Below are 21,084 nucleotides of genomic sequence, written 5' to 3'. Positions count from 1 at the left end.
GGCTTCGTGTCTATCTTGGCCACAATAATGCGTTCACTATGCTGTTTGTAGTAGCTTACACGTACTCCAATTTTTTTATTCATTATTAAACCTACTCCTGCATTACCCCTATTTGATTTTGTATTTATAACCCTGTATTCACCTGACCAAAATTCTTATTCCTCCTGCCACCGAACTTCACTAATGCCCACTATATCTAACTTTAACCTATCCATTTCCCTTTTTAAATTTTCTAACCTACCTGCCCGACTAAGAGATCTGACATTCCACGCTCCGATCCGTGGAACGCCAGTTTTCTTTCTCCTGATAACGACGTCCTCTTGAGTAGTCCCCGCCCGGAGATCCGAATAGGGGACTATTTTACTTCCGGAATATTTTACCCAAGAGGACGCCATCATCATTTAATAATACAGTAAAGCTGCATGCCCTCGGGAAGAATTACGGCTGTAGTTTCCCCTTGCTTTCAGCCGTTCGCAGTACCAGAACAGCAAGGCCGTTTTGGATAGTGTTACAGCGCCAGATCAGTCAATCATCCAGACTGTTGCCCCTGCAACTACTGAAAAGGCTGCTGCCCCTCTTCAGGAACCACACGTTTGTCTGCCTCTCAACATATATCCCTCCGTTGTGGTTGCACCTACGGTACGGCTATCTGTATCGCTGAGGCACGCAAGCCTCCCCACCAACGGCAAGGTCCATGGTTCAAGGGGGGTGGTTTTTAAACTAACTGATATATTATTACTTATAAGCAATTCATGTTACAACATTCATTAACATTGGCGTAGGCCAACATTGATACCGAATTCTTACTCTCACAAATGTTAGCCAAATCATTAATAAACATGAAAAATACCAAACACTGAAAACTACTCAATCTTTCATGAAAAATCTAAACGTCCCTAATAAGAATGTCTCATGTGGCGATGATAAAACAAACCCATCTTCCAGCGAAAGAGCTACTCTGATCAAAGACTGCGCGCGAATGACAAGCGATTCAAAATTGTCACTTAGTGTGTGATATATCCAAAGTATGTACAAATACCAGAAATGCAAATAATAAACTCCGAATTGACCTGTTTCAACTTGTATGGAAGTACATACGTTATAGTAGTTTAAATCGCCTGTCGCTCTCGTTAAAAGTGTACACATTTTCGAAGCCCAGAAGACCGGTAACCAGTGATATTGTTACTGACTGTTTTAGGTCATTCTAGAACTGTTTATTTACTACCCTAAGCACTATCGTTGCTAGCAATCATCCAGTACTGAAACTATAGTGAATTTAGTTCTGTGTTAAGATCGCAAGTGACACATTACTCGTTCCTTTTATTAAATGGTTGTATGTGTGGCAATATACCAGGCAACCTGTTCTCTTCAATTACAGAATTTTGTGACACTGCTAATGTAATTTTCTTTATTTACTGCAGTATACTAATTTTCTACTTGAACGAATTAACTCTAAACATAAGGAAGTAATAAATGAGATGTTAAAATTATACGCTTTGTTCGAAGTTTAAATTAGCTGTGTTTTGTATTCTGTAGGTTTCAGAGAGTCCATAACATTAATTTTAGCAAGCCGCTTTGTACCTTTGTCCCTCTTTCCGGCACTTTTAAATCAGTTTCTCTTTATTTTTAAACCGATTTCTTTCCTAAAGTATATTAGCGGGCTTGTTAAAGAATTGTTCTCCTATGTCACGCTAACTTTCAGCAAAAAATATTGGATCATTTACTCCCTTTCCGAAATTAGCTTTCAGTTCTTTCAGTTATTCAGTGATAAACAACACGAGAGGTACGCTACAATCTTGCCTCAGTTTTCTTGTAATACGAACCTACCTTTCTTGATACACCACTTTTATTGCTATTTGGCTCAAATGGCTCTGAGCACTATGGGACTCAACTGCTGAGGTTATTAGTCCCCTAGAACTTAGAACTAGTTAAACCTAACTAACCTAAGGACATCACAAACATCCATGCCCGAGGCAGGATTCGAACCTGCGACCGTAGCGGTCTTGCGGTTCCAGACTGCAGCGCCTTTAACCGCACGGGCACTTCGGCCGGCTTTATTGCTCTTTCCTGATTATTGTAAATGTTTTATGTTAGTTGTATCCCGCTGTGAAAGTGGTCACAGAATTTTGAGCATATTACACCATTTCATACTGACGAAGAATTACTCAATGATCCCAGAATCGCAACCAGACAAGAACTGATTCTGTGCGTACCTCGCTCCATGCAAATGCACCGCGCCAGCGGATTTCTCCCATGTGATTGCGAGGCGTCTACCTGAAGATGGCGCTTCTGCATTAGTAGAAACAGTCGCTCACCTGACGTACACGGGAATGGAAACACGCCTCTTCCTGAAAGAAAGCTCCATTGTGGCTCATATTATTCATGAGGCGGAATCATTATCGTCCTTTTGTTTGCAAATGCTAACTGACTTCCCAGTCGGCCGGTGTGATGGAAGATCCCGCTGGGAGATGCCCGATAAGCGAGTATCAGCCGGATTTCATCACGATGCGCCCTGGCCCCGTATCTCGCGACTCGCTATTCATACGCCTACGCCGCCTCGGCACGGATTGGCGCTCTGAAGATGCCTTTTGTTCGACCGCTTAATGGCGCGCACCGCTCGCCGTTCTTCCTGCGTTTTCTGCACAATGGCTGCCGGCTATCATCGTTGCAAAACCGAGTTATAGCCTTTATTCTGCTACAGGGTAATTCCGTGGCAAGAACTCCACAACAGGCCACGTTAATTCGACGTAAAAGTGGGCGCGTATTCTTCGCAGTACGTACCTCCGTTACGGGGCGTCATAAAGCTGTCATCTTTACTAATAAAGCTGAAGTATCGCGCACGCATAATAATTTCGATTTATTAATAAATCTTTCATTTACAATTGAGTATACAGCACTTAAACGACGTACTTTGTACTCGAACAGCGCAGCAGTCGCAGTTATCAATCTGCGCATTTTTGTTGACATTTACAACTCTCTTCTCCCTGTCAAAATCTATGCCTTATACGAAGAGAAATCCTTATACTATGGACCTTAATTTATTGTTAGATCCTTCTCGTACAGCGCAGGTAAGTTACAACGCAGTAAGATAAGCTAGGAGAGGATCGAATTCGCGCATCGGATAACGACCGCGGCTCATACTGACAGACATAGCCTAGTATCCATTTACTTCTACATCTACGAAGATAATCCGCAAGCCACAGTATGGTGCGTGGCGGAGGGTACCTGTATCACTACCTGTCATTTCCTTTCCTGTTCCACTCGCAAACAGAGCGAGGGATAACGACTGCCACCGTATGCGTCCTAATCTCTCGTACCTTACCTTCCTGGTCGTTACAGCGCAATGTATTTTGGCGGCAGTAGAATCGTTCGGCAGTCACCTTCAAATGCCTGTGCTCTAAATTTTCTGAATGGTGTTTCTCAGAAAGAACGTACCTTCCTTCCAGGGATTCCCAATCGAATTCCGGAAGTACCTCAGTAACACTTACGTATTGTTTGAAACTACTGGTAACAAATCTAGCAGCCCGCTTCTGAATTGCTTCTATGTCTTCCTTCAATCCGACCTGGTGCGGATCCCAAACACTCGAGCAGTACTCAAGAACAGATCGCACCAGCGTCCGATATGCCGTCTCGTTTACACATGAACCACTCTTTCTTAAAATTCTCCCCGTAAACCCAAATCGACCATTTGCCTTCCCTACCACAGTTCTCAAATGATCGTTCCACCTCACATCGCTTTGGAACGTTACGCCCAGATATTTAAACTACTCGATTATGTCAAGCAGGACACTAGTAATACTGTACCCGAACATTACCTATTTGATATTCCCATTTATCCGCATTAATTTACATTTTACCACATTTAGGGGTAGATGCCATTCATCACACCAAATGGAATTTTTGTCTCAGCCGTCTTGCATCTTCTTTCAAATAGTTTCAGACACCCGTTCAAACAGATGCTAGACTGGTTCGCATTTCCTTGTTGCGTAACATACACGCAAATTGTGTGTCGCATTCATAGCGGAGATTACGTGACCCACTTAGAAATGATATTCATTACTCTTCCGCTCTTAGGTTCCGTTTTAGCTGGCATTGCCATTATGGCGACGGAAACAAACATAAAGGTGACAATGTCTGTATCTTTCGGATCCTACGACAACAGTAAATGACTATATGCTCTTATACGCTAATCTGAAATATCTCATTCATTTTGTTTTTCCTTGTCGGGATACTACTTTAAGTAATATTGCCAACACAACGTCATAGTTAGCAATCGGATATCTGATATCAGTTACGAAATCAAATACTTCGAACTCCTAACAAGATAAATGGCACTCTTTAGAATTTACGAGCGTAAATGCTATTAACCGTATTTATGTAACAGATGGAACCTAATGTCTATAATACATTGTACGAGATCCCGTTCTATGATTTATGTATAATTCAAACAAATTTTAAGGTGTTATATTTTATGAGGGAAATATTATAAAATCCAAACTTGGCTACAAATTTTCCAGTTTTCTAGGACTTCTATCTGAATTATTTTCAGAGCGTTGTTCTCAGTCTCCTTGCTCATCATCTTAACACTCACGTCTTAACCTCGCAGTGTTACTTGGTCTTCTGTAAGTACCACATTTTCACTACTCGAAGATACTGAGAGAAAAATATCTTTTTGAAATATGTACGTTCACGCAGCATGAGGTCTTCGTCCTTCTCTGGTCCCCATATTCGCCAATGAAATCCCATCTTTCCTTTCGTCCTGTAAATATCATCAGTTTGTTGATAACGTTTACCTATAATTGAATGACTACGATTAATCCCGGTCACACATTTGAGACTTGACCTACTCTGTTGAAACAGGTCCTAGATCACGGATCTTAAAAATAATTCTGAAGAACTGCTAGATAATTGCAGTGAGTCACTTAAAACTGTCCCATGAAGGAAAACTTCCCATCGACTTGTTTTCGTAAAACGTATAGGCGTAACTGGTTGTGAAAATCTCATCTGACAAAAACACTACTGGAGTATGAATATAAACTTTCTCATCTCTTTTAAGTTATCAGCCTTTTGACTGGTTCTAATGCTGTGCTACATTTGTTTCTATCTTGCTTGAAGCTTTTCATCTCCATATAACCAGTGCACCCAACATCTTCTATTAGGGGCGAGGAAAAAGTTTCCGTTCTAAGGCCCTACAATCCAGGATCAGTATGCCAATCGGGCAAAATCGCCGTGAACATTGAGGCAAACATTCTACCGCCGCATCAGGTTGATGATGCCCGTTTGCTATTAACACCGATTTTCGCTGCGTGAAGAAGTCCGTACTGCCTGCTGGACAGCCAAGTCCCACAGGAATCATCGACCCTTCATAAAGGTTTTAAGGGACGGAAGGATAAAAATGGATGGGGAGGGTGCTCGAATGCCTCCCAGTAGAACTGTCACAGCTTCTGTCTTGCGAGATGTGCCGTACAGGAACATACGTTATCATGGAGCAGCAGCAGCCCTTGCAGCAATTTTCTTCTACGGTGGGTTTGGACAGTCGTGCTGCCCTATACGCATTTTTCATTCTCCGTTGGATGTCTATCGGTGTTTATCCTTCGGCAGTCAACAAAAGAAGAACAGCACATTGGTCCTGTTTGGACGTATTTGATAATAATGTCACCATAGCTACATTTCCACATTTAACACACCCGCATCGGAAAGGCACGTATGCCACACCAATTCCCTGACTATATGTCGATGCTTATGTACCCGCATGGGTGTGGCACTCCGTTGCAGACACGCTGCAAGAACGCCCTCAAACGGACACTTCATATAAACATTCTTGTATATTTTAGACTTTGTCTGGTCTGTTAGTTTTCCTAGCTATCCTTCTTAAAGTGCCAGGATAACTATTATTTTAGTTCACATTGACAGGAATGACATGCGCATTATGTAATTCTGTGAATTGTTCGACCTGTAGCCATAACTCTTAGGCTTGCGCTATGGGAACCTTGCGGAGTGGCTAGCTCATTGATTTTTGTTTAGTGATCAGCCAGGTACCTGCATCTGCTGTAATATTTTCATACATTCTTCTTTGTGCTCTGTCTGTACTTTTAAGCGATTTTTTAAATGACACCTTTCAAGTTCTTTGTGTGTATATGTGTGTGTGTGTGTTTGTGTGTGTATGTGTGTGTGTGTGTGTGTGTGTGTGTGTGTTCCTTTAAGATGATACTGTTCTTACTTTTGTACAAATTTTAACTCTTTTAGTCACTTTAAGCCACGCTCGTTTATTAGATTCTAGTGCGGCCAGACTTCCACGTCGCGCCTAAACAGTTCTGTCATCGTCATCATCATCATCATCATCATCATCAAGTTAACTGCTCTTGGGTGCCTTAGCAGATGTCCTACTAGCCAGTACCTGTTTTTGATCGCGGTTTTCGACAGACGTCTTTTGTCACCCCGTCTGTTCAGCACACTTCATTTCGTTCCTTACATGTCCGCAAGGTGTTGACATTTTTCAGTACCATCACAATCCAGATACTATCTAATTCTCCAAATATCCTGGTGCTCACACTGTCAGGATCTTTTCCCTCAGTTTTATCTCAATATTTAGTACCAGTAAAGCTTTATTATCGAAAAGAGTACTCTTAAAATGTATCTGTAAACTTCAACGACCTTCGTCTGACAACGTTGCCAATCGTTTCCTTTCCCTGTTACAGTGTCGTTCATATTATTGAAATTACGGATCTCGCTATCTTTTTTCTACTATTTTTCATCAATTTCGTCTTATCCTCCTTTATCCTTAACGAATACTTTGTTCATAGAATGTGGACCACTCTATTCTGCACTTTGCTGTCAGAAGAGCTAATTTGATTGTGAACCTTAGTATTTGAATTTCTTTCTCTTGGACCTTTATTCCCTCTCCAGCACTTCATTTCTCTCTGTTTATTGCTTCATCAAGTTAAACAACATTTATGGTAGGCTGTAATCCAGCCTTATATCCCTTTAAGACGACCTTGTGTTTTTTCCCCTTATGTAATAATTAGCCCCTTTTGGTTTTCACATTTACCCACTCTCACCCAATGTTGTGAAAATCTAATGTTAAGCACGCCACTTCATAGATTTCTCTCATCAGTTCACACATATTTCTAGTGCTTATAACTCCCACAGATTCAAACTACATAAAACGAGACCTCATTCACTTTACTAGATCACTTATTCCTTCCACATCTATTATCTCCTCTTTTTCTATCACTCCATGACCATACTACAGGCTGTCGATATGTACGTGCTATCTGTCTGAACTAGTCTACACTTTGCAAAGCTTTGCCATTTCCATCACGCAAGATTAACAGAATCTCCTGTTATCACTCCCAAAGTAAGTAAGGTTCACTTTCCCTAAACGCCACCTCATTTCTTTTCCTACAATAACCTCTTTCTCAGTTTCTTTACACTTCTCTCTCATCCTTTCTGATGCAGCCTGATTACTTTTCCTCTTAATATAATTTCTAAGCAACATATACTGATGCCTTTCTGTCTCATTATTTCACTTCCTTTATGTTCTTTAATCTTCCGTGGGACTCACTGAAAAATGGTCTTGTTCTACATATAAAACATAAGGGTGGAAGGAAGGACAGTCTTTGACGATCCGTTGACAAAGAGAGGCAGATCATTTATTCATTTTTACAAGACAGAGAACGTGTTGTCTCGGACCATGTGGGAAGAATCAAAGCGACATGTAGCCAATGCGTTCAACCAATAACTACGTTACCATCAAAAGTAACTCAGTCCACATCAACGTTATTTTTAACCTGTTTCTACGACGTAACATAACATCAAGTCTTATGCTTGAGAATGGCACAAAAGGCGAAATTACATTACTAGAATCAAAACAGTAGCAGCTAAAAGCGAATATAACGTCAATGAGGAGCAATGACAAATGTTTCAAGAAACTTCTTAGTTAGTTGCATATAATAAAGCAACAAATTATTTGCGTGAACATAAGCGCTCATAATCCAGAAATAGTTACGTTTCTATGATACTTTTTAAATAAATGTGATCGTTACAACAATTAGCGTGACATTAAAGAATTGAGCTGGGCGAGAGTTATCTGAAATGTATGTGTTAAAACGCAGTGGAAGCTATTCCAAATGAGACTCGTCAATTAATACAGTGGTCAAGGAACAATTTAAATGACTAACGGTTGGAAAACTGCATTTCACAAAAGGAAAAAGAGGTGCTATATAGTGATTAATAATGATATTTTGGTGCATAATACAGCATGAGTAATAGAATGGAAGTTATTCTCTCAACGAGAATTTAGCATTTTCCTTGGCCTTATCACGTATCCTCACAGTGTCGGCAAGTTAGTTTTGGAATTTGGCAAAGTTAGTCGTATGGGGTTCATGGATGCTGCTCCTGTCGCCACCCCTTACTAGCTGGTACGGAATTTACGTATGCCATATGTCCTCATTTAGTGTTATTCCATGTGAAAGCGTGAGAAAGGCTGCTACATGCTTGCGTATCTAGTAACTGATGATGATCGTGGGAAACAGCCCAGTATTCGCCTAATCGAAAGTGGGAAACCACCTGAAAGCCATGGGGGGGGGGGGGGGGGGGGCAGGTGATAGCGTACCTCCTTTTTAATTGCACGAGACATCAACATTCCTAGCAACAGAATCAGTAAGAAAAAGAAGTACCCGCGACAGATTAGATTTCTGAGACAGAACACAAGCTCTGACTGAATGATGCAGTGAATAGACCGTTTCACTTTAACAGGAAACACCCCAGTCACGTCTTGGATGTGCGTATGGAAATTTTGTGGGTGCACGACGATTTTTGACAATAAAGTTTATTTCAATCAAACACTCGCATAAGTTCTGTAGCTGGTAAATCGCTACCGATTAGCTATTCATTTTCAGTAGCCCCTAAATACTTTTTGGCCAAGGACTGCGTGAAAGAGATGCGGGGAGTCAACGTTTCCAAGAGACTACTGCAAGAGGACGTTACTATTTGCATTATATCGTGCATGAATCAAGCAAGCTGTATTTCTTAAGAGTGGTTATTCTGGAACTTAGGCCTAGTCTCTGAGACGTCTTTTCGTCCAGGAACCTCATAATATTGAAATTTAAAATGGCCTCCAGGGCCCTGCATCAGACGGATGTTTGCGATATCACTTGGTGATCATGTGAACGTCTGTTCTTTTACCGTTTCTATAAAAGGGAGTGTCATACAACGTTTTCTAACGAAGTGGAACTGCTTTCTGTGTAAGAGATGCTATATTGAAGAATAATACTTAAAAAAAACAGCTGTATGGTCATAGGAAAGGGTGGTATCACGTAAAAACCGAAAACGGGATTTTATAAAAACAAAAAAGTAGTTCCAGAATGAGATTTTCACTCTGCAGAGGAGTGTGCGCTGATATGAAACTTCCTGGCAGATTAAAACTGTGTGCCCGACCGAGACTCGAACTCGGGACCTTTGCCTTTCGCGGGAAAGTGCTCTACCAACTGAGCTACCGAAGCACGACTCACGCTCGGTACTCACAGCTTTACTTCTGCCAGTACCTCGTCTCCTACCTTCCAAACTTTACAGAAGCTCTCCTGCGAACCTTGCAGAACTAGCACTCCTGAAAGAAAGGATATTGCGGAGACATGGCTTAGCCACAGCCTGGGGGATGTTTTCTGGAAACATCCCCCAGGCTGTGGCTAAGCCATGTCTCCGCAATATCCTTTCTTTCAGGAGTGCTAGTTCTGCAAGGTTCGCAGGAGAGCTTCTGTAAAGTTTGGAAGGTAGGAGACGAGGTACTGGCAGAAGTAAAGCTGTGAGTACTGGGCGTGAGTCGTGCTTCGGTAGCTCAGTTGGTAGAGCACTTGCCCGCGAAAGGCAAAGGTCCCGAGTTCGAGTCTCGGTCGGGCACACAGTTTTAATCTGCCAGGAAGTTTCAAAAAAGTACTTATTGGACACACAGCCCTCGGACTGATGTGATGATTAAGAAAAATGGAGTAAAATAAGAACAGAATAGGTCATAATTGAGTAGCTACATCAGAATCATGGAACGACGGTTGCATTGTCATGATGATACAGTCATCGTCTCCAAACTGCTCTTCTGCTGTAGAGCAATAAGGGGACGACATCTCCGTACTTCACTGTCGGACTACATGTGATGGCAGGTAACGTGTTCCAAACATTCAGCAAGCTCACCCTTCCCTCGGATTGCCGCAGCGTATAGCGCGATTCGTCACTCCAGATCACTCATTTCCAGTCATCCACTGTCCAGCGCGTCAATTAGCACTGGCTACAGAAATGTGTGGCTTACGAGAGTCTACTCGAACATTGTACCCCATTCTATTTAACACCACACGCAGAGTCATCACGCTAGGTGGACCGCTGGTAGTACTTTGGAGCTCACAAGTGATTCCTTCTGCTGTTTTCACGCGATTTTTTTACAACCACCAGCCACAATGCTCGACGGTCCTTCTACGACAACTCACGACTCGGGTTCACTGTCGTTGTTCCTTCGCGTTTCCATCTCACAATAACATCAACAGTCGGCTTGGGCAGCTCCAGAAGGATTAAAATGTCCCTCATGGATTTGACTATGTAGGCTTCCCCGGCGTATTAGTACTCGTATGTCAAATGCTTGTCGAGTTTCCAGCCGGATCAAACTGTCATCTGAACACAATATTTCAGCGGTCCACCTGGCCGCCATCATCAGGTAAGAAAAAATACGCTGCTGTCGCCGATAACTGATTCCACTCGCAAACGACTGTACCTTTATATGCATCGGAAGTACAACAGTGCATGCGCAAAATCCAGTGCGCAAGCGCTCAATCATTCCTGCTGCCCCCTGGGGCAAAAAGAGTTGCAGCGCCTCTGGTGGTGAATACTGCTGAAAACGATATATCGTTACAAATGATTTTTCATAGCCGGCCGATTCAGATGCCGTTGTTTCTTCATATCTGATAAAATAGGATTCCACGTTTTACTTAGCGGTTATCCATTATCACGATTAATGATATTATCTGCTAGTCTGATTTCAACAGTTTCTTTTCAATTTCCATCGTGAATTTGATGTTGAGATGAGTGTTCTTCAAACGAACCGCGAACAATTGTGACAGGGTGACATGTTTGGGCACACGAAGTCAATTAATGGGTGCAAATGGTCTTCAAGTAGCACAACATAACCCTTTCCAGTCAATGATAGGTTCAGTTGAACCAGTGGACCCAGTCCATGTAGAGCCCACACTATTATGGAGCTATCACCAATTTGCACAGTGCATTGATGGAAAGTTGGGTCCATGGCTTCGTGGAGTCTGTGCCACATTCGAACCCTACCATCAGTACTTAGCAACTGAAATCGAGACTCATCTGACCAGCCTATGGTCTTCCAGTCGTCTAGGGTTCAACCGATATGGTCACGGGCCCAGGAGAGACGCTGCAGGCGATGTCGTGCTGTTAGCAAAAGTACTCGTGTGGGTAGTCTGCTGTCACAGCCCATAAACACCAGCTCGTGGTCTTGCGGTAGCGTTCTCGCTTCCCGCGCATGGGGTCCCGGGTTCGATTCCCGGCGGGGTCAGGGATTTTCTCTGCCTCGAGATGACTGGGTGTTGTGTGTCTTTGATCATCATTTCATCATCATTGACTCGCAAGTCGCCGAAATGGCGTCAGCTAAAAAAAAGGACTTGCAATTTCGGCGGCCGAACACCGCGCATGGGGACTCCCGGCCAACAATGCCGGACGATCATTTCATTTCAACGCCAGATCCTAATGGATACGTTCATCGTACGTCCCACATTGGTTTCTGTGATTATTTCACGCAGTGCTGCTTGTCTGTTAGCACTGGCAACCCTACGGAAACACCGCTGCTCTCGGTCGTTAAGTGAAGCCCGTCGGTCACTGCGTTGTCCACGGTGAGAGGTAATGCTCGAAATTTGGTATTCTTGGCACACTTTTGACACTGTGGTTCACAGACTATTGAATTCCCTAACAATTTCCGTGATGTTGTGTCCCATGCGTCTACCTCGAACAACCATTCCGCGTTCAGAATCTGTCAATTCCCGTCGTGTGAGCATAATCACGTGTGAAACCTTTAGACATGATCACCTGAGTACGAACGACAGCTCCGCCAATGAACACTCCTTTCGTACCTTGTGTCCTTGTGTGCGCGGTACTATCACCATCTGTATACGAGTATGTTCATATCGCTATCTCATGACTTCTGTCACCAGGAACGAGATGTAGTATGCTCACCAATTGACAGTCCGTGTACGGAACGTCTTTGCAACGGTTTAGCGACTCATAACTCACGTAAATTGAATAATTTGAAAAGCGACCATTTAGTGAAGGGCTTTCAAACGCTCCGAAGCGACCAGCGTGCTGCTACATTAACGGGGCGAGAAGTATATTGCCCGGCGGAATTATCTCTTACCCGTAGAACCTATCCCACCCTCGCGGCCGGTTCCCACGTGGCGCAGCATCCCCGGCGTCGGGGAGCGGCAGCCTCCTACCTCCCAGCTCCCGCCGCCGCGACGTTATCGCGCGCTCCCCGGGCGGCCTTATCGGCAGGCGCTCCTAATTGCCTCGGAGTGACTGTCAGAAGGCGGCCGGCAGCTGCGAATTATCCACAGCGGCCCGACTAATTTGCCTGACGCGGCAAAACACGGCCTGTCGAAAGCGCGAGCACGCGCGCCCCGGGCGGATACACGCCTTGGTAGTGTGCGCACCGCCGGCCGAGTGCCAGAATGTTCCCGTCTCTCTCTCTCTCTCTCTCTCTCTCTCTCACACACACACACACACACACACACATACACACACACGTACACAGGGGCGGTCACGGCCCGTCAGGCAGCCGATGGAGCGGAGAGGGGACCTTCCGTGAGCCGCAAGCGCCAGTGAGAGACTCTCTCTCTCTCTCTCTCTCTCTTGGCAGTTAATGAGCTCGCATCACCCACGAAATGAGTGGACCTGTTACAGACTGCTCTTCATTTTCCGCTCCAATGTCCGCCACGGCCGAAGAATGGTGAGGCTGGATTACTCTCCTTTTGGCTCCAACCTTGTGCATAGCTGGCGCCGAGGACACGTTGTCATCAGATAACTACCGGACACCGTCGTTTTTAATCGGTATAGGGATCCACGAAAAATGAACGAGTCACTGCAGTTCTTGGTAGAGTTCCTCTCAACAGGCATTCTCAGCGATGTTGTCGGCGTCTGCAGTGCGTTTCACTCCGAGCGGATCAGCAAAGGTTGGATGGATACCGGTCTGATGCTACCTACACAAACAAACAAGCAAAGACGGGAGATTAGGGTTCAACGGCCCGTCGACGGTCAGGTCATTCGAAATGGAGCACAGGGTCGAACTGGGGAAGGGTGAGGAAGAAAATCAGCCGTGTTCGTGTCAAACGAATACTCCTGGAATTCGCATTTGGGTAAAGCACAGTAACCTTAAATCTCGATTATCTAAGGGGGATCGCAAACGCTGTCGTCCCGAATGCGACACACGAATTTTACCACTGCACCACCATGCTCTTTACGTCCACAGGGAGAGGTTTATGACAGAGGGGTGTAGGTAGGAAAAAACAGGGTTACAGTTATTGAACTATATGAAATAAAATCGTCATAATTTGGAATGGTCTGCGTTACGACGTTCGAACTGCACGGATGGCCTCGGGTATGATGGGAATTGGTATGCGCGTGCGTGACGAAGCCAACTTTCATTTGGATGGGTTCGTCAATAAGCAAAATTGGCGCATTAGGATGACTCAGAATCCGCATTTCGCGATCAAGAAGTCTCTTCACCCTCAACAAGTGACTGTGGTGTGCAAGGTCCAGTCATGGAATAATCGGTGCGATATTCCTTGATGGAACGGTGACTACCGAGCGGCACGTGAAGGCTTTGAAAGCTGATTTCACTCCCATTATCCAAAGAGCTCGATCCCATTGAAGTAGGAGAGTGTTTGACGTCCTGGAGGAATACTTTGGGGATCGCATTTTAGCCCTGGGGTACCCAGAGCCCACTGGCATGGGGCCTCGATAGGCCGTCATATTCTCCGGATCTGTACACATGCGACTCCTTTTTGTGGAGCTGTATTAAAGACACGGTGTGCTGCAATAATCCCAAAACCATTGCTGAGCTGAAAACAGCCATTCAGGGCGTTATTGACGGCATCGATGTTCCGATCCTTCAGCGGGTCATGTAAAATTTCTCTATTCGTCTGGGCCACATCATCGGCAATGGTGGCAGGCATATCGAACCTATCATAACCTGAATCCGAATACCTGTAGTGACATTTACATGTTGAATAAAGTGTGTGCACGCCGTAGTTTGTTACTAATTCACCTTTTTTCCCTTATATTTCAATAATTGTCACCCTGTACATGGTGTTGGAAAGAGGGAACGTAAGGAACAAAGGTGTTGGAATGGAGTGGGAGGCCCTGAGTGAACGAAAAGCTGAGAAGAAGTAGGAGTTTTAGAGTAGTGGCACTCCGTCTTCAGGCCACAAGTGCCGATCGGGATCATCCGACCGCCGGCTCATTCTCAGTTGAAAATGCGGATAGGAGGGGCGTGTGGTCAGCACACTTCTCTCCCGGTCGTTTGCTTTGACCGGAGCCGCTACTATTCGGTCGAGTAGGTCCTCAATTGGCATCACGAGGCTGAGTGCACCCCGAAAAATGGCAACAGCACATAGCGGCTGGATAGTCACCCATCCAAGTGCCGGCCACGCCCGACAGCACTTAACTTCGGTGTTCTCACGGGAACCGGTGTATCCACTGCGGCAATGCCGTTGCCCAGAGTAGTGGACAGAGACATAAATAAATGGTTCCAGGAAAAATTAAAAGAAACAATTAACAACAAACAGTTGGGAAGAGACATGCGGACTGAGCTACTGACAGACAAATGAACAAATTTCACCCTGTTGCAGTAAATCGTAGCCAGTTGCCACCAATCACGTCTATCTTTAAGACTTTTTTATTAGACACATACATTTTTAATTGGGAGTGTTTCCATAAACTTTTTCTGAGATAAGATACCTATAATTCCTCGGCTGTAAAATCACTGCTAGTTAAAAGATTTTTCCTTTTTCATGGAAGCTGTTGCGGCTAAGTCTCAGCGGGTAACTGATGAGATAATGAAACATAAAAGCTCGTTAAACATCTTTTAAATCGGAAGAGTAAGTCAAATCTTAAATTAGGCGGACAAGTTTTATAAAACTACGAAAAATTTTTTGGCATATTGAGAATTAAATTACATTAGACCCGAAACAGTTCGATGCAACATGGGGACGTCATATGTATCTAGTTATAATGAATAAAAACGATGAGATCAAATGAGAAATAAAGATTCCGTGAGATTATTTTGCTTCCGCATAATTTTACTGTGACAGTTCTCCTTTGAATCGATAATACATTTCTCACAGGAGACACATGGACAACGCTCTTTTACAAAGTAGTTCAGAGGAGACGCATTATCAGTACACTGTTATTTCCAGTGATCTGACTCACAAGGGGAGGCCGCCAATTGTGAAATTCAGATTCGATTCATACTGCGCATAATAAAAGCTCATGGCCAGAGGTGTAATGTGGCAAAGCACCAAGATGCACTTCTCAGCCGTTGTCGAGAAATTCGACAGTGAAAAGAAGCCGTTCCGTGAAATACTCTCTACGATTAATGATTTTTCCACAGCTTCGTGGCGCAGCAGTAAGCGCTCGGGTTCGTAATCCGAAGGTCGCCGGATCGAAACTCGCACCATGCAACTTCTTTTTATTATTTGTTTTTTGCAATTCAAATATTTGTGTCCACTTGGTGTTTTATTTCAAGTATTATTTTTCCACGACAAACGACTTTCAACAACTTATTATATGCATAATTGTTGCAACTGATTGCGGGAATTATATGTATATATATATATTTGAATTACAAAAAATAAATAGGAAAAAAAGTTGCATGGCGCGAGATTCGATCCGGCGACCTTCGTATTACGAACCCGAGCGCTTACCGCTGCGCCACGACGCTGTAGAAAATTATAAATCGTAGAGAGTATTCCACGGCAACGGTTTCTTTTAACTGTCGATTTTCTCGACAACGGCTGAGAAGTGCATCTTGGTGCTTTGCCACATTACACCTCTGGCCATGAGCTTTTATTATGCGCAGTATGAATCGAATCTGAATTTCACAATTGGCGGCCTCCCCTTGTGAGTTATACTAGCTCCAGGTTGCGGTGTTGCGTTGTTCGGGGGAAGTATAGAGATGATGACACTGGCCTTACGTGGATTGAGGTGGGGGCAACAGAAGTTGCCAGTATGGGCCACCTTATCGTAGTGACAGGGTCTGTCGCAGACCACTCCATACAGGTACCTAGATTGTTCCCACACATATCTAATTAACTGGTTTATTAATGGATGGCCAGCATGCAGATTCTCCAAGCAGTTTCAAAGAAATATACCTATTAATTATGTTTTTTCTCTCTTTATTATCCTAATTTGACTCTTAATAACTGCGTCGGTCTTCTCGGCAGAATTAACTTGGAAAACAGACTGAAGGGGACACTTAGTACTTAGTGAGGTACTGTTTTTGCCTATATAGAATTCAGATTACGAGGAAAACATCGACTGAAGAATTTCTAACCTAAAATATATTTTAATCTCCAACGAATACTGGTTGATTAACTTCTCTTGGAGGTAATGAAAAATGTCGAAGGTTTAGAGAAACAGGAAGAGCCACAAGTGTTAACGATCCTATCACGCTAATTATTCATTTTTTGCGATGGCCGATGGAAATTTTTAAAAGGCCTAACCAAACATGGCGTTCGTTCCACGGCTCGAAAGCCGGAAACGACTACGACCCCGTTACAACGAGCAAAAACTCCACCGACAGCGCCAAGTGGACGTAAACATCCGAACAGCAGAATAATTAACCTACCACCCGAAATTGCCGGTATCCGCTCTCTTGCAACATGTAAGTAAAGCAGAATACTTGTTCGCATGTTGAGCCTCACGGCAACGTCATTAATGCTAACAATGGTTCGGATGTCATACATATTGTAATGAACGGCTGACACTCGCACAATCCATCAAGACCTACCATCTCTTCTGACACTTTATTTGTTTACATTCCTTCCTTCCTTTATCGCTGGCCGCGTCCAGTGATCTTACTGCGACGGCTATGTTCATCGTAACCATACGATTTCTAATGTCACATTTAATTCCTTTGGGACTAGGTCACGCTGTACTCCATGGACCTAGGCAAATAGAAATGAATGTCATTACCTCCATCCCCTTATTATGGGATTTAAACATTTAATTCCTTTGGGACTAGGTCACGCTGTACTCCATGGACCTAGGCAAATAGAAATGAATGTCATTACCTCCATCCCCTTATTATGGGATTTAAAGTTTTAAGAAAGTACCAACGCAATAAATACTACGAGTAATACCTGAATTGAAGATTAAAACGTTGAGTGACAGATTCGTGCAGCGTTATGTAAAAAAATCCAAAGGCACTGGAGGATGCGCTGCGTTTAGTATCTGATCATGCCCCACCTTCTCAGTTGACTGGGTGTATACCCTTTAGTACCAAAAGTCATGGGATACCTACCCGAGAGGGTAATTCACTGAAGCGCCAAAAACACTGGTATAGGCATGCGTATTCAAACAGAGACACAAGTAAGCAGGCAGAATACGGGCCTGCGAGCGGCATCGCCTATATAAGAAAACAAAGGTCTGGCGCAGTTGTTAGATCGGTTGCTGCTGCAACAATGGCAGGTTATCAACATTTAAGTGAGTTTGAACGTGGTCTTATAGTCGGCGCACGAGCGATGGGACACAGCATCTCCAAGGCAGCGATGAAGTGGGGATTTTCCCATACGACCATTTTACGAGTGTACCGTGAATATCAGGAATCCGATAAAACATAAAATCTGCGACATCGCTGCTGCCGGAAAAAGATCCACAAGAACGAAACCAACGACGACTGAAGAGAATCGTTCAACGTGACAGAAGTGCAACCCTTCCGCAAATTGCTGCAGATTTCAATGTTGGGCCATCAACATGTGTCGGCGTGCGAGCCATTCAACGAAACATATGGGCTTTCGGAGCCGAAGGCCCCGTCGTGTACCGTTGATGACTGCACGACGCAGAGCTTTACGCCTCGCCTGGGCCCGTCAACACCGACTTTGGACTGTTGATGAATGGAAACATGTTGCCTGGTTGGACGAGTCTCGTTACAAATTATATCGAGAGGGTGGACGTTTACAGGTATGGAGACAACCTCATAAATCAATGGACCTTGCATGTAAGCAGGGAAAAGTTCAAGCTGGTGGATGCTGTGTGAGTGAGGGATTCGTGCAGCGTTATGTAAAAAAATCCAAAGGCACTGGAGGATGCGCTGCGTTTAGTATCTGATCATGCCCCACCTTCTCAGTTGACTGGGTGTATACCCCTTAGTACCAAAAGTCATGGGATACCTACCCGAGAGGGTAATTCACTGAAGCGCCAGAAACACTGGTATAGGCATGCGTATTCAAACATCGAGACAAGTAAGCAGGCAGAATACGGCCCTGCGATCGGCATCGCCTATATAAGAAAACAAATTGCTGCAGATTTCAATGTTGGGCCATCAACATGTGTCGGCGTGCGAGCCATTCAACGAAACATATGGGCTTTCGGAGCCGAAGGCCCCCTCGTGTGTCAGGCGTGTGTAGTTGGAGTGATATGGGACCAGTGATATGTCTAGATATGACACTGATAGGTGACACGTATGTAAGCATCCTGCCTGATCACCTGCGTTCACTCATGTCCATTGTGCTTTCCGACGGACTTGGGCAATTCCATCAGGAAAATGCGACACCCCACAGGTCTTGGAATATTCTGTTCAGCAGAGACCTCCAATCCTCTCGTACTCTTACAGATTGATGGACAGCCCTGCAGGATTCGTGGTGTCAATTCCGTCCGGATGTACTTCAGACATTAGTTGAGTTCATGCCTCGTCGTGTTGCGGCACTTCCGCGTGCTCGCGGGTGCCCTACACGATATTATGCATGTGTTACGGATATTTGGTTCTTCGTACAACCGTTCAGAGATTCCATTTGAATTACCACTCATAAATACACGTTACACATCAACAAGCAACTCAGTTATGTCAGAAGTCGATTCTACGGGGATTTTGTGTTTTGAATTGCATGTACGTGGCTAAGACGTGTGTTGAAATTTTTCACATTTCAGAATGCTCTTTAAAGCATGGTGAACGACACACGTCAGATTATCACTCAGAAAATAACTAAGAAATATTTAATCGAAAAGGAAAGGAGATTAAGGTTTAACATCCCGTCGATTAAGAGGTCATTAGGGACGGAGCAAAAACTTGAATTAGAAGATGATAGAATGTGAAACCGTCGTTGAAAATTTCAGAAAAGCATTCCGGGTTTCACTTGGAGTCAATCGGAGAAAACAAAATAGAAATCATAACTATGGTACCGTCTTGAGATCGCAGTGCTATATGAAAGTTGAAAGTTCAAAAAAAAAAAAATGGCTCTGAGCACTATGGGACTTAACATCTGTGGTCATCAGTCCCCTAGAACTCAGAACTACTTAAACCTAACCAACCTAAGGACACCACACACATCCATGCCCGAGGCAGATTTCGAACCTGCGACCGTAGCAGTTGCGCGGTTCCGGACTGAGCGCCTAGAACAGTTCAAAAAAATTCTTCAAATGGCTCTGAGTACTATGGGACTTAACTTGTCAGGTCAGCAGTCCCCTAGAACTTAGAACTACTTAAACCTAACTAACCTAAGAACATCACACACATCCATGCCCGAGGCAGGATTAGAAACTGCGACCGTAGGAGTCACGCGGTAGCAGGCTGTAGCGCCTAGAACCTCTCGGCCACTTCGGCCGGCTTGACAGTTCACACCGATACCACAGTCAGTAGGAAAGTAACTTATAACTAGTGTAGATATTCTTTATGTGTGAGACGTTCAAGAGACGCTATTTATCCCAGTATTTGAATCTCAGGAGTTACGCTAGTGTTTCACTGTCCACAAATACATTTATTAACCAGTCGGGAACTGTACGCAAGAAGAATGAATATTAACAAGCTTTAGTATGTACTCGAAACTCTCTGAGATTATCTTCATGGACTTTTATTTATTACACACGTATCTAGAAGAAGCAATATATTGATTGAACCTGCTAGGAACGTGAAGTCTAGGAATTCCAACAGGGATGCAGAACGCCTCTTTTGTAGCGTCAGACCTAAAGTTAGATGATCACCTGTGACGCTTTCGCAGTTTCTAAACAAACACGTGACGTAAGATTTTGCACTTCCTCGCATCTTCCCTGCTTTCTGTATCACTACTACGTGATAAGGGGTGCAGATTGGTTTGGATACGTTCCTCCTACGAGATAATACTACACATGGTAGGATTTACACTTTCGAAACGCAAGCGCTTAGAGTTCGCTGCAAACAGCGCGATCATTATAACTAGCTACTCATGCGCAGTATGACCCTACAATTTGAAACCTAACACCCGGAATACGGTAATTATACAATATGCAACATTTCCTCTGACGCTGTCTGAGTCTTTATAGAGACTTGCTGATCACACCTTGTACTGCCTAATGGCACTATCAAAATGTAATAGTAGCAGCTTACACTCCATACCAGGCGTCGCTCACAATACCCTTCATCCAGACTTAACGTTATCAGGAGTTGTTTGGACGCACGTGCTAGCATGGTAGAATGGCACATCGATGCTTTGATCCCCACGCACAAGATTATCGATGTTTGCTGAACGCCGGATGCTCGTCACCCCGCAGACAGAAATGGTCTCGTGACGGAAATTGCATGCCGTGCCGAGGCGCGCCCGGTTAATATTCCCACAATTCAGCTTTCCCAGCTGCCGGCGATGGCATGCACGGCCACATTTTTTTCTCGTCACCACTGAAGGCTAACCACAAAACATTTGCGGTTAAACGTTTGTCTGTCTCGTCCACGACGAACAAATATACTGACCTTAAAAACAAGTTCAACGTCCACCGCGTCACTCGGGAAAAAAAGTTTGACTCCTACTTGCGCATCAATTCTTTGTAAGAGCCTGCACATAAAAG

The 21,084-nt window shown here is 44.0% G+C and overlaps 1 protein-coding gene across 1 annotated transcript in view; it reads left to right on the top strand.

Moving 5' to 3' along the window:
* Positions 1–21,084, top strand: part of LOC126474327 (paired box protein Pax-6-like) — a 287,364-nt gene that overhangs the window by 28,971 nt on the left and 237,309 nt on the right. The gene's annotated exons all lie outside the window — the stretch shown is intronic.

The sequence above is a fragment of the Schistocerca serialis genome, chromosome 4, assembly GCF_023864345.2.
Source record: "Schistocerca serialis cubense isolate TAMUIC-IGC-003099 chromosome 4, iqSchSeri2.2, whole genome shotgun sequence".
NCBI classification, from domain to species: domain Eukaryota; kingdom Metazoa; phylum Arthropoda; class Insecta; order Orthoptera; family Acrididae; genus Schistocerca; species Schistocerca serialis.
Note: the sequence above shows the minus strand (reverse complement) of the source record. Positions and strands in the feature narration are given on the sequence as shown.